We start from the raw sequence: 15,540 nt of genomic DNA, 5'->3' as shown, positions 1-15,540 counted from the left end.
ATCCAGTGCATTTTTCATTTGACTGGAGACCATCTTAACGACAATGACACACAACCACATCTATGTGACTGACCCAGTCATGACCTCAGAGATTTCGACACATGTGTTCAGAGCCAAAGTGTATGGTGTTGATTCATAGCTCTTCTTATTATTAAAGCTTGCTGAAGGGCATTGCTAATGGAGCAGGGACAGTGGTAGCCATATTTCTATCAGCAGGCTGCACTTTCCATACATCTTCAGCTTATACAACCTGTACTCCTCCCCTCAGCAACAGCTCCAGGGATATAAATTGTTTAAGGCACAAACGCATAGGCCTTTCCAATGAAGGACTCAAACTTAAAATTTATAATGCAGTGACTCACCCTTGGACCACTCCTTGTTAAAACATACCAATGTCTCTGTCTTGTGGAGAGCCAGCAGAGATGCAATACATTCTAAGTTCTCAACCCATGAAGATAAAAAACAGTCGTGCTGTCAATACAATTGGTCTCACTGCTGAAACCAATGCTCTCCATCTCTCATCTGAAAGATATTCTGGTAACACTTCATAATACACTACCAAATATTAGTAAACAATTAGTGCATATTAATGCATGTGTGTAGTTCACTTACACTGATATTTTACTGACTCAGTATTGTTTAGGAAGTGTAAATATTTTAATGCACTTTGATATATGTAATAATTAAGATTTGCACTAATTGTTTGTGAGTGTGTTTGAGACAGTTACTAGTTGCAAGGTAAACATTTTGTGTGACTTAGTACCAAGTAAGTAATGTGAAGACCACAAAGCATTTACCAACGAAACTAAAAGGCCAGCGAGACAAAAAAAGTCTTGCTTAACTTCACAACAGAGAAAAGGAAACAGACAAGATATGTGGTGATACAGGACAGAAATATTTATTGCAAAACACATTGCGAGCGAGCGCAAATGCAAAAACTGAGCGACAGGGGCTGCTATTGTGTGTGTGTGTGTGGATAGCAAACACTGAAATACATTTTTTGCACGCAGCAATGGATTTTTTTCGCTCAAATTGAGCTTTTCTTCGCTCAAAATAAATTTCTCCTCAAAATGCAACACTTGCACCTGCAATTTTTTTTACGTGCGCTCAAATTTTTTTTACGTGCGCTCAGAACAGTGGCACAAAAATAACACCATACCTTGCTACCTCCCAGAGTCCTCGAAGAGACAAAAGATTCTTCCTGTGGAGTTGTCTGCTTCCTCCAACTTCCTTACTACACCCTACACCATTTGTCTTACTGTATGAGTGTGAACATGTTAAAATCCAGTGGCACCAAGGCATCATACAATAAAATAATGTGATTAATACATAAGTGAAAGAAATTCCTATACACAGCCCACCTGCAGTTTGGTAGCTAAAGGACTTTGATTATAAAAAGAAAAATTCTCTGATGAAGAAATGATTAAACCCTTTCACCTGAATGCCAAGGGTCACGTCTGTAGGATACCAGGCGCTGTTCATCACCTGGCCAATACCATCCCTATACAGTGAAGCATGGTGGTGGCAGATTCGAGCTTTGGGGATGTTTTTCAGGAGCAGGAGCTTGGAGACTAGTCAGGGACGAGGGAAAGATGAATGCAGCAATGTACAGATATCTCCCTGATGATAACCTGCTCTCGACCTTGAGAGTAGGGCAAAGGTTTATCTTCCAAAAGGACAAAGACAAAGTAGTGGCTTTGGGACCACTGTGAATGTCTTTCAATGGCCCAGCCAGAGCCCAGACTTGAACCCAATTGAACATCTCTGGAGAGATCTAAAAACGTCTATGCACCAATGATCCAGACCCAATCTGATGGAGCTTGAGATGCTTTGCAAAGGAGAAACTTAATTGAATACTCAGACTGTATAGGCTGTACAGGCTGTAATTGCTGCTAAAACTGCTTCAGCAAAGTTTTGAGTGAAGGCTGTGAATACTTAAGTACATGTTCAATTTTTGTTTTTGATCAAATTTGAAACCACAGTCCTTCACCGAGACCTGATGACAGTAGAAGTGTAGAATAAGAAATCCATGTAAGACCCATGTCACAGCTGAATTCATTGGATTAAAACAACAGGGGGTTTTAATCCAAAGATAAATATGACATGAAGTGCTCTAATGGCCACAAAAAATGACCATTCTTTGAAAATCTTGGTAAATTATACCTTAATGCACATTCACAGCATTGTTACAGGGTTAGTCTGTGTGTTATGTGTGTTTGAAAGGAAAAAGTCAAGGCGCAAATGTGTCACCTCGTGAGATGTGATTTTTTCCAATAACAGCAATAACAGTTCTAAAAGAAAGAAACTTCTTAGCAGCAGACAGAAGGAGACAGATCGAGACAGGAGAGAAGAGCGACAGCAAATCAAGAGAGAGGAAGGGGAATAAGAAAAAGAACAGGCTGAAAGCAGAGGAGGTAAAAAGATGCAGAGTAAACCCTGGGGTTTCCTGTAGAGGGAGATAGAGAAAGCTACAGAAAATCGAAATACAGACAAAAAATATTGTTAAAGACTTTTTCCAACCAAATGTACACACAGTCATGAGAGAGAGAGAGATCATGATAGCACCAGTATTTCTTCTCAGCTATTGCAGCTCTGATCTCCTGTATGAATAGAGTGATGGTGTGCATTCGGAGGTGAGCCACTGCTTTTTCAATCTTCTTCTCCCCTCAGCCAGTCAACTTAAATTGAAATGCTGCTGAGGTCAGTAGATTTCAAAGGTAATGTCTCTGTCATTTACTCGATCTTCTCTGTGTCTTATACATTGTATAAATGTATCCACCAGGTCATGTGGATTCTATACTGGGGCAACCCTTCCCTGACACAAAGTCCATGTCATCACTGTTTGTTTCAACCAGCATGTCCGTTTTCTTTAGAAAGGATCCGTTATTTCTATTCACACACAAAAAAGAAATTTTCATAATGACAACAATAACCAGGGTCCTGAAAACTGACCTTTTCAAATAAGGGTGTAAGCTGTGTTAAACTGCCTTGCACTGTTTAACACCTCGTATAGCTTATAATTCTGTCTTCATCTAAATGTTAAGGTCTTGGGACATCTGCACACCACTCTTCCACATTATTGCTGTCATGTGTATTTTAATTTAATGTTAGCTAAATGGAATCTTCAAAGGTAATATCTTTGCAAGATTGTTATTGAATTTTCTTACATGTAATATTGTCCCAACAGATAATACCTTTAGATTCAGTTCAATCCATTTTTATCCATTTGCTTCGGAGTTCTCTGAATATTCTTGTTCCTTCATTTCTTTTTTCTTTTCTTTTGTCTGCTGAAAACTTTCTTTCTATGATCAAAAACTCCAGAGTCAGCTCTGAACTTTGCCCAGTCAAATATTTGTTCAGTGGATGTGCTCATCTGAAGCTCGGGGAGCCAATTTTTTCCCTCCATTGCTCAGCCTCATTTTCTTTTTCAGCTGTCTCTTCAGTGAGAAGTCTCTTAACCCTCTCATCCTCCAGCCTACCCCCTCTCCCTCTGTCACTGAGTTGTCTGTCCTACCTCCATGTAAGACAAGCAGATTTAAGTTGTGATATTGGCAATCACTGACAATCTTACACACTGACTTGACTCTCCAAAGCAAACATGAAGCACACCAATGACTGCGCACGAAGGCCCAGACAGTCCATCGTCCACTGGCTGTTTAAAAGGTGAAAGTGGATTGATTTCCAACTTTCTCCCATTTGGCATTTGTGGCCGGAGCATCGCTATTGTACTTGTGTGACCTCTGTGCAACTCATTCATGACAGCAAAAAGAAAGCGATAGAGTTTCGGAGATATGAATGTGACAGCAAAACTTAGAAAGGAGAAGCGAAAAGGTCGGGTAACAGACAAGATGGATGAAGAGAGAAAAGAAACAGCGACAGAAAAACAAAAAATAGGGAAAGCAACTGAGAGCAAGCGTCGCTGAGAGAATCCTCCGAGGAGATGTGGAGATGAGATTCATATGCCACGGGGGGGTTGAAATTAAAGTTTCTCAGAACTTAAAGTAAAGCCTATTTATGGGAGCAATATTCATATTCATGCAATATTTCACACCACACACACATGCACATGCCCCCACAGACACAAGTGCTTCTCCTGATGATAAGAGCCCAAGCCCAAGCCCCCCCCCCCCAAAACAGAATCATTGAGGACAATTGAGCCTGCACATTGCATAAGCTATCAAGTGAAATCTTAAAATAGCAAAGATAGCAATTTGGAAAAAATATAAACACTAAGAGAGGGCAGTTTAATGGGGAGAAGATGTTTCATATTCATAGAGATTGAATATTTGCAAGGACTGTGTATGTGTGACTCAGTCTTATGCAATCAAACTAATGAAGGCAGAATCAGCCGACCCGGTGCAGGATCTGTCGGAAAGTCTGACATCATAAGGGGAACGAAGGACAAAAGTTTTTCTTTTCTTTTGTGGCTGCAGCGGGACATTAAGCCATTTCATTAGAAGTGCAGCACATAGCCTTTCACCACTTTTCCTTTTAATAATGCTCATAAGTCTGAGGCTAAAAATAAAGGCTGGTGGCCATATCAGTACCTGCTGTCTGTTTTCCTGAAACTGTTATTCACCTGCTGGAAGATGATGACATTTCATCATTACTGAAGCTTCACTTTGTAAAAGATAAAGCAGCACTTTTTAAACGCCTTTTGAAGAACCTAATTTTGATAAAACTTCTTGGAAAATGTTTTGAGCAGTGTGGCTCAGAGAATTGGCAATGTTGTGAAAATGGCTGGTTAGCTTCTCCACAATTGCTGGATTCATGATAAAGGATAATTTGATTTAATAGTCAAAGTCAAAGTCAAAGTCAACTTTATTGTCAATTCTGCCACATGTACAGGACATACAGAGAATAGAAACTTCGTTACTCTCAATCCCTAGATAAAATAGAAAATGAACATTTAAATATAAGAGTGATTAAAAATGCAAGTAAAATATTTTAAAGTAAAAAAAAATTGAATAAAATTAAATAATATAATACAATTTTACATATAACAAGAAAGCTATACAATATACAATATAAGGGTAAATGACATTGAGTGCAAACCAGGCAGAGTAGTGCAAATAGGCAAATAGTGCAAATGGAGATTTAGTAATGTACGGTAAGAGATAGTGTAACAACAAAGTCTTATGAGGTAGTGGCAGTCCAATGCTCCACAAAGTGACTGGTAACTGGTGCAGGCCAGTGAGTGAGTCAGAGAGCCGACAGAAGTAAATTTAGTTGATGTACTAAATGAGATACAAATCTGCAACAAAGAATAAGAAGACACACACAAAAGGAGATTTTAGGCAAGTAAACTATAAAGCTCAGGATTGTGATGTCACCAACGCAATGCAGTATAGAACTGTTGTTCATGCAAGTCTGAGCAGATAACATACGGAGGTAGACTTTGGGTTTAAAGTCAAACTGTGGACGTTAGAAAACCATCATGATGGTCACCTGCTGTGTTGTAAAAGCCAAACATACGACTGGAGTGGAGTAAGATTGTTGTGCTTTCCTGGCTGGAAGAAGCAACAAGGAGCTGAGGTCACAGCGCCAATAACACATGGCCTGGGAGTCTGTTGAGAGAAGGAAAAACATCACCTTCAAACACATTCTCATAAATTTTGCGTGATCATGACAACATCATACTTGGATGTTTTTTATATGAGTAAGTCTGACATTTGGAAATGCGAGCTGGAAGCCTAATTCTTAACTTCTGTGACTCCATTTGGTGGCGCTCTCGCTCTGCATTAGGGTATCACTTCCTGTTCCCATTACAACGCACAGCGGTGTTTATGTGTAGCTTATCTGCATGACCAGTGCAATTAAAAACTTGTAGATAACGTCTTATTTCATAGTGTAATCTTGCTTCATCCAAACCACACACTCTGAAAATAATTAGCGAGTAAGAAACACAGTGCTCACTCACTGGCTGTGTCCAAAGACCAGAAGTGCAAGGCTTTTAAATTGGACGGTCTAGCCTACAACGTTTCTATTACCTAGCTAACAATGATGCTATGTTTAGCTAATAAACTAGTTTGCTAGTGTAGCTCTAGAAACGAGTCTCATTTCATTTTGATGGTACAAATGTAACAGGATTTACATTATTGATATTTTACTATATATACACCATTTTAAAAAAAAGTTTGACAACTGAGTTAAATTTCACGAAGTATGTATTTCTTTTTCATATCATTTATACCTGTGTGACCGTCTAACACACACATATTAATATACAATGAGCACTGTGTGAAAGCTTGAGTTATATTTAAGGGCAATATCCCAAAAATAAAGTAAAAGATTTGATCCTTGTATGTTTCAGATACAATGGAAGACAAACTGATGCAGTAAATATTATTTTATTAATGAGAAAACAGTGAAATATAATTTACTTAAGATGTTGTAGATGTTAGAGCATTAAACAGGCTGATGTTTGGGTAAGAGGCTCTAACAGGAGACAGATGATACAGAAACATGACATAATTATAAAATACTGACACACTTCATGAACGGACAACTTTTTATTTAGATGACCTGCATACTTTTCCCACTGAAACCAGCACAATCCCACTGTGATGAAAACAATATCTGAACAAAATATATTCTGGATAAATCAAAGCATTATTGTCTGTGGTTCCCTTATTTTCCTTTCTTTCCCTGTGAGATCCTGCAGGATAAACAGCAGTGAGTGGTTCCCTGTATGCAGTTTGTGTTGGAGATACTTCTGCAAATACATGAAGCCAATATCTAGAAACTAAGGGTACTAAGATTAATGGCTTAAAGAACTATATCAAGCTTGAAGTCAGAGTTTTTTTGTGTCATTTGCGAATGAGACAGCTCTAAGAACTGATTCTTTGTAATGAACAAGAAGACTTCTGTCGGGGAGAGATGAATCTTCAGCTCATGCTGTTCAGCTCTGCTGGGAATCCATGAAGGCAGGGGCAGGACTTTATTTTGATGGAGACACCATGCGGCCAATCTGATGTAAAAACAGAAAAGAATCATATCATAATGTCAAAGTAGGAAGGGTGGCAATGACACAGCCTGTGTAGTGATGGAGACAAGCTTGACGGAGTGACAGAAAGATGACGCGCCAGATTTAAATGCAGGCACATTGGGAGAAAATGAAGAAATTGAACTGGCTGCATTTCAACATGATAAGATATTGAAATGCAAAGCTGGAGCTGAATTTGTAAAAAAGACAATGTCCTTTAGAGCAGTGTCAAAAACAAACCTGCAGACATCTAAGAACCAATCACTACCTGCACCTGCAGAGTTTGAGGACAAACGATTTCAATCCTTTGTCCAGGCCTTAAACCACATGTATGTTCTCCACAGTAGTAGTAAATGAATAAAGATAATTGAGTTGATTTTTATTTTATTTTATTTTATTAAGACAGCAACAGTAACAGTTTCTGTCTTAACATGTCTGTTATGAAAACACTGAATCCAAATTTGCTTCCCAACACACATACTATTACATTTTGCTAAATTAGGCTAAAATCAAATGGCTCTTAGAGCAGACTCTTCTATGGAAGCTGAGCCAAAAGAGCTGAATCTTTGAAAACAGCTGGACCTCCCATCACTATCATATGACACGTGAAACAAACCAAACCTAAAGGAAAAAGCCAGTTTAACAAAGAAAGTTGCTAAACTGTCACAATGCCCATTATCTCTGACTGGGATTTTAGGTTTTGCTGAGCGAACTAACGTAAAAGAAGCCTGGCTGTCCAGCCCCACAAAGTATCTAACACAGAGGATATTACAGCTGCATTACCAGACCTGACAGTTAGTGGATATTGTTCTTTGGCAGAAATAGTTGCATCTGTAGTGGTTAAATAATCATTAATTACTCACTAAGTCTGTTTCCTTTCCAGACTAATTCCTGCCACAACAAGTAAACCTCCAATTAAGTTTATTACAATTTCTAATTACTGCCATGATAGTGGTGCTGTTGATATAAAAAAAAATATTATAAAACAATTACGGTGCAACTGAAATATGAACTTTTAATTAGATGGGTTGAACAAACATCTGGGCTTAAATACAACTTGACAAATTAAGTAACGTTAAGTAAAAAATATCTGAGATTTAGTTTTGGCTCCCTGTCATGTCAGCAGAAGGGCTATGGCACCACATGATAAATAATAACTTTAATACAATTATGCTTGGGTTGGTTGGCTGGAATCATTGCGAAAGTGTCTGTTCTCAGGCTTCTTAAAGTGCTGACGAGTGACAGTGACAGTCCTCTGTGCCATTTATGGGGTTTCCTTCTGACATTGTGGGGTCAGTACTGTACAATATAAAGCACAGCGAGGTGACTTTGATTTGACATTATATAAATAAAACTGAATTAAGTTGAATTGATTGCTGCCCACAAGTGCAAAAAGGCAAGTATGCACTGTTATTATATAGAGCACAGAGAGAGACCAGGGCAGCACTTCTCTTTGATTTCACCACAAAACAGCTAGTGTCAAGGTTGACTGATTAAAGGTTGGAAGAACTTTAGACCAATGACAATGACCAAACCCCCCCAAAAAACCAGCATCTCTGAACAGATACCTGACAAACTGCATGAAAAGGTTTGACTTGTGAATTTTTAGTAGGCCCTTAAATCTGTACTGTGAGAACCTCTGTTCTGATCCACTGCTCATTTTTTTCTTTTTGGTATCATTTTACAAACATTTACATCACATCAACAGGAGATAACTGTTATCATTAGAAACTACATTTAAATGCATTTTAAATCTGGTTCTGTCAGTCTGACTCAAACTTGACGACACTGTGCACATACATACATACTACATGCTGTTCCACTGCACACTTTCAAATAAATAAAAGACTATAATTGAATTCAAATCTTTAGAGAAAGTAAAAAGAGCACTTGGCGAGTCATTGCTACTGTTTGCTGAAAACTGGCAATGCTGTGCTGAAGTGAATTATGCCCTTAAGTGCTGCTGCCTTTAAGTGACTCTGGTGCTGATGCACTATCACACTTAACTGGCTTATTGCCTGTAAAGATTTTGTTGTAGGAAGCATTTCACATTCAACTGAACTCCCCCCCCCTTAGTGTCGTGGAGATAAATCCAAATGCACACATAGAAACACAGAGCATGGTTACCTGGCAGTGTGAGTTAATTATGGCCCAAGTGTCAACAACTGAAGAGCTTAACTGAGTCAATCCTTTAAAGTCACAGTCTGTGCAATTTGCCGCACCTCCAGAAAGAAGAGAAAAAAGGGAGTTTATAAATACAGTCTAACATACATATGGATGTTCTTAGGGAGCACTACGAATTAAGAACATGCCAGCTGAAGATCTCTGTCCTTCCGTGCCAGATTTAAACATTTAGGTGATCATTCATCTGTTTGACTTGTATAAGGGTATTTTAACATCGAGTCAATTTTAACAAGTTAAATTAAAAAGACTGGATGTCTCAGCAAATTTCCGGGAATGAGTGTGGCCTGGCAGAAAAAGGTTTACACGCCTCAAGCCGTTCAGCTTGGTCTTCTCTTCACTGTGCCCTCTAACATCATTGAACATTAGCACAACAGTCAAAGAAACTATAACATCTGTCTCATACAGACAAGAAAAGTCTTCAAAAACTTCTTTTGACCTCCCAAAAATCTAAATGTCATGATTTAAAGTGAAAAATAAGTGAAAACTGGATTTCCCAAACCAACTAATGACATCACCGTAACTATGCCTATTGTTTATATCCAGTCATTTCAGGAATGGGGACAGGGCGCAGAGGCCATGCAATCCTCTCAGTATTATAAAGACATGCAGTTATCATTTCTCAAAAAATAACATTTGACCCACTTTTTTCGTTTAGAAAAGTTGTAGGACTTTTATAACTAATTTAATTCAACTCAGTTCAGTTTAGTTCTATCTAATCCGATTCAGTTATATATAGACAAATTCCAGCAACAGTCCCTCCAAGGCACTTTATATTGTATGGTAACAACCCTACAATAAAACCTCCTGTGAGCAAGCACTTGGCAGAAGTGGGAAGGAAAACCTCCCTTTCAACAGGAAGAAACCTCTGGCAAAACCAGAGCTGTTAAAGGAATGTCCTGATCATTGATGTGAACATGTGAAGCACATGAAGAACCTGAACACAGTCTTCTTCACCCCCAACCAGTCACAGCAGATGGCTGCCCCTACCTGTACTACCTGGGGGGAGTTTTTCCTTCCCATTGTCATCAAGTGCTTACTCACACGGGATAATCTGATTCTTGATGTTTTCTCTCTGTTACTGTAGATGTTTACAGTTTAAAGCACCGGAGGCTCTTGTTATAATTTGGCACCATATACTGAAGTAAGTAAAACTGAAACTGAATGTCATCTTGAACACTTTTGGAGCACGTTCCAATAATAAAGAATGATACAGAAATAACTGTGTACTCTAACTGATACAGTTCTTGGAACTTCTCTATTTGCATTTATTCATACAGAGAACTATAAGAGATTTACTAATTATAAACAAGTGTAGATGTGAATAGTGTGAATAATCCAAAACTGCAATTAACTCATTACAGCTGTAGACACCTGCTTATTAGCACTGCACGCTAATCCATCCCATAATTAAAGCTCAGCCTTGCATTAAAAGTGACAACAATGCAGCATTTACTCACCACTCTCTCGATAAGGGTGATTAGAGCCCATTTTCTAATCTGAATATATCGACTGGGTCAGTGTTCAAACTGCACAAGTGATCAAACACAGCTTCTGGAACTTTGAATGCAAACATTAAAACACACAAATACACTTACAAAAAAACATTGCCAAGAACTGACAGATATATTGTTAAATAAATGGGTAAGGCCATTTACCTTACCCATCACTGTGCACAGTAACTTGTTTAATGAAGCTAGTTGTAATGATCAGGGAGCTTTCATGTGAAGATCCTGCTGAGCGCCAATAAAGTCTCCCAGCTGCTCCTGGCTAATTATGGATGGGTGTGTTTTACAATGTGTGATGGAAGGATTTACTAATAGGCTTTAAACCTGTAAACAGGTGTTTAGTTAACAACCTTTGCTACCAAATACTGTTATAGACTGTTAGCAGCTCTGGTAATCACATCCTTACTCACACAATCCCACACAGAGTTACTGATAAACAGCTGCAAGCTTATACACACAGAGCGAGACACACAAGGGAGGGTTTAAGGGTTGGTTTAAGCTGTTTATTGAAGATTATACACCCTGTATATATTTGAGTATTCCACAGGTCTTGCTAAAATAGAGACACACAGGTGATTAATGTAAAAGCCAAATTTAAAGGGAAAGCTCAGTCTACATAATGACTCAGGAAGATTAACATCAACAATTCTCAGCTCACGTTTTCCTGCCTCAAACAGTCTGAACAGCCTTAATGAGACGGGACTAAAAAGCAAGAGAAAAAAAAAACTTAACGAACAGAAGAGAGGAAAGCAGTGAGAGTGCTAATTAGCCACCTGCAAATACAAAAAACACACACACATGCACATACATACAAAGAGGCACCTGTGCACTCAAGTCATGTCGTGACTGAATTTACTTACATTTTAATTTCCTTTTTTGTCTCCTTCACATTGTCCTGCTTTGTTTTTAATGTCATTGTATGCAGACAGTGTAAATAAACAATAATCATTACGTAATTAAAAACATTATAGAAAGCTAGGGCTCTTTTCTGGTTATCTGCAAAACCATAATCTCACCTGGTTCTGAAACAGCCTCATGGAAACAACTCTAATAATACAGTACCGGTATACGAAAAAACACCATGAGCACCATTGTGTCCTTTCCTGCTAAATTAGCTCATTTTAAAAATTAGCCCAGATAGATAGAGATGAGATGACCACATACCAAGGGAATGGTGTTCAATACAGTGCGTGAACACTTATTACTGTCTGAAGCAATCACACCCCGCCCTTTTCCATTCTCAGTGGCCCCATGGAGTTAGCATGCATGCGTTTTCAAATAGGGTTTTAACTTCCTGGTTTGCACAAATGTGCTGCTTGTAACAGGGTGTACTGTGCTGCATATGCTGTTAAATGTTTTGTGCCTTGTTGCTTGATGCTGTGTTTGGAGCAGACGTGTCTAGAAAGGTATTAAATGGGCCTCATATTCTTATTAAGCACTACAAAAATACTATGAGGGAAACAGTAATTGGAAACGCAAAAAGAAAAAGGGGTAAGGAGGAGTAACTTGGTTTGCAAACCAAAGATTTTCTTTTTTACATGTGCCAGATCAAGAAGTAGGGAGGAGTCCCATAAGGCTCTTGGAAGAACACTATTGAGTAGGGCATGTATTTGAGGGGGTATAACTTAGATTTTAACTCCAAATTCCTGATGTGAATAAAATGTTTTCATCAGTTCTGGTATCAGCCTTCATGCTGAAGGCTTATAAACCACGACTTAACATTAGGTTGTTCTTGAGCTTCCAAATTTTTCAATGCAACATGATTTTAATCAACAAAAGTTGATTCAAACAATAAATTTGTCTGATAAATTTCATTTTATTAACACACAATCTCAGTTAACCATATCAGTGTTCTGTCAGTGATTAACATTTGAACATCAAAAGACAGTACGGCTCAAAATACAGACTAGACATCGGATATCTAGATAATATTTGGGATCACAGTTTATCATTCACATGATCAGGATGGGCTATTTCAAGTTATTTATTGATGGTTTAGAAGACAAGGAGAATGGTGTTGAGTTGATACAATATATATGCATATAGCAATGGTGTTCCATCAGAGCAAGCAAAGCAAGCAGTACTTGGAAATCAAAAAGTAGACACCAATGTAAACCTATCAAATAGAAAGTGATTACTCTGTCTGCTTTTCAAAGATTTTTGTCATAAAGTTTCAGCCACACTTGGATGTCTCTGGAAGTAGTCTTGCCTCCGCTTGACTCTGATCCCACTGGAATCTGTAGTGTCTGCTATTTATCATGTGTCCTGTTAGCTTGTTAAGCAGCACCTTGTTTCCCGTTTTTATGAATAGCCCTCTGTTCTTTAATGTGAGACTAGCATCCTAGATCTGGTGCTGAATGCCCAGAAGACAGTGGAGATTATTGTGGACTTCAGGAAGCACACAGCCCCACTGCCCCCCATCATCCTGTCTCACACCCTCATCACCACTGTGGACTCATTCCGCTTCCTGGGTACCACCATCACCCAAGACCTGAAGTGGGAGCCCACCATCACCTCTGTCATAAAGAAAGCCCAGCAGAGGATGTACTTCCTGAGGCAGCTGAAGAAATTCAACCTGCCAACACGGACGATGATGCAATTCTACACTGCAATCATCGAGTCCATCCTCACCTCCTCCATCACTGTGTAGTACGCTGGAGCCACTATCAGGGACAAACAGAGACTGCAGCGTGTTGTGCGCTCTGCTGAGAAGGTGATTGGCTGCAGACTCCCATCTCTGCAGGACCTGTACACCTCCAGGACACTGGGGTGTGCAGCTCGGATCTCAGCTGACCCTTCTCACCCTGGACTCAGTCTGTTTGACCTGCACCCCTCAGGCAGGAGGCTCCGGTCTATTCGCACCAGAACCTCTCGCCATAAGAACAGTTTCTTCCCCTCTGTTGTTGGACTCATGAACAATAACCGTATGACTGTTCCCACCACTAACACATGACCCTACGCTGTGTTGACTGCATCATTCCATGTTTGGCACTGATCACCACCTGCACTCATGTATATATCTATCTACTTAGCACTTTTAATTCTTATTTTTATGTCTATTTAAGCATTATATGACAGTATGTTTGCACTAAGTACCGCAGCAATTTCCTAATGTTGTAAACCTGCTCAACATTTGGCAATAAAACCCTTTCTGATTTCTGATTTCTAGATAAGAGGCTACTGGCTCTGCTTTCACTACTCTGTAAGTGTAGAGTTTGTTTGAGTTTTGCATATGCTCTTTTTTTAAAATCGTTTTTATTGGTGATTCTTTTGCTATCAAATTATCTTTGATGGATTATAAAAATCCTTCAACAAAAGAAGAGTAAGTAGAGTTAACAATCTTTTGTCTTGATTACAGATAGTAGTTTTGCATGTATTTCTACTCTACTGAGCTTTTGATCTTGTTGACAGTATTATAAAGAAGAATCCAGTGTGCCAGCCCAAGATTATATAAGGGACAACTGGGTCTTCTAATGTTGCTGTGACATTCTGTGTTTAAGGGTATTATTTCACCCAAAGCTCACTCTGACTCTTAAGATCTGGATACCAAATCAGCCATCTACACAGCAAGTGCACTCTCAAAGTTGTACTTAAAGTTTTATTGTCAAGCAAAGACGTACAACTAGAGCAAAGAAGCTGTGGAGCTTTGTTCTGCTCTAACAGTACTATATTTAAAATTGTCACCAGACCTCAGTGGTGAAGCTCTTGTGACTTAATCACTATTCTTGTTGTCTCCTCAGAGAGTAGCTCTGTAAATAAATGTAGTTAAAAAATAAAGCTGTATGATTAAAAGCAAATGTAACATATGTGTGGGAGGTTGGGAGTAGTTTTAACCTAAGTCAGAATCCTCGAGCAGTCTCTTAAGTTATGAGTTTTCCATTCAATTAGAGATACAATAGAGGGCTAAATTAAATATTAAACAGTGTCAGAGCGATTCTTCATAGGATCAGTTCTATGCACCAAATTTAACTCATCGGAATCAATTGTCATATCTTTAAAAAAGTATATAAAAGATTCAAAAATGCAAATTTTGAATAATAAAAAATAAATGAATAAAACATGAACCCAGAGTTAAAATGCTTCCATACAAGACGAGCAAGTCTGTTGTCACAGTCCCTGTAGAGCGTCTGCGTATATAAAGACAACTTCCTGAAAATAAAACAGTGGACGTACAGCTGTGTGACATGAAATTCACGGTATGAAGTGAGAAATGAATAAATAACTGTGGTTCTCATAAACTGCAGAGAGCAGTACTTACTGCCACGAGCCTTTTCAGCAATAAAACAACAACTGATGAATAGAATAAATTAATGCTATCATTGGTAATTACTGCCTTCAGTCTCTTTTAACATTCACATATCTGAGGTCTGTCATTTTATATTTAGATAAGGATTATTTTATATTCATGTTATATTTTGCTGAGGGCAGCAGTGTGGTGCAGTGGTTACACTTGTGTCCTTACAGCATAAGGATCCTGGCCTGGCTGGGACCTGTTCTGCCTGTGCGTGCATAGGTTCTGACTGGGTTTTCTGACAGAGAAGGTCTGTGTCATTTATCCAGAACATAAAATGCACTTTTCTGTGTTTACACTTTGACTTTAAATGGTAAAATGGTAAATGGTCTGTATTTGTATAGCGCTTTACACATCCAGTCATCCACCCATTCACACACACATTCACACACTGGTGATGGCAAGCTACATTGTAGCCACAGCCTTCCTTTGCTACCTTGGAGACGGATAAGATCTGACTGACAACTAAGGGATTCTGCAACTTTTTTTTTTTGGCCTGTCCCGTTTGGCTCTTTTGCCATCAGAATTGTTGTCTAAAGGCAAAGAAAGATGCCCAACGGATTTACTTTACCAAA

This window comes from Pundamilia nyererei, unplaced genomic scaffold, assembly GCF_000239375.1.
Source record: "Pundamilia nyererei isolate P.nyererei 1_Seehausen unplaced genomic scaffold, PunNye1.0 scaffold00001, whole genome shotgun sequence".
Lineage (NCBI taxonomy): Eukaryota > Metazoa > Chordata > Actinopteri > Cichliformes > Cichlidae > Pundamilia > Pundamilia nyererei.
This window is presented reverse-complemented; position numbering follows the sequence as displayed.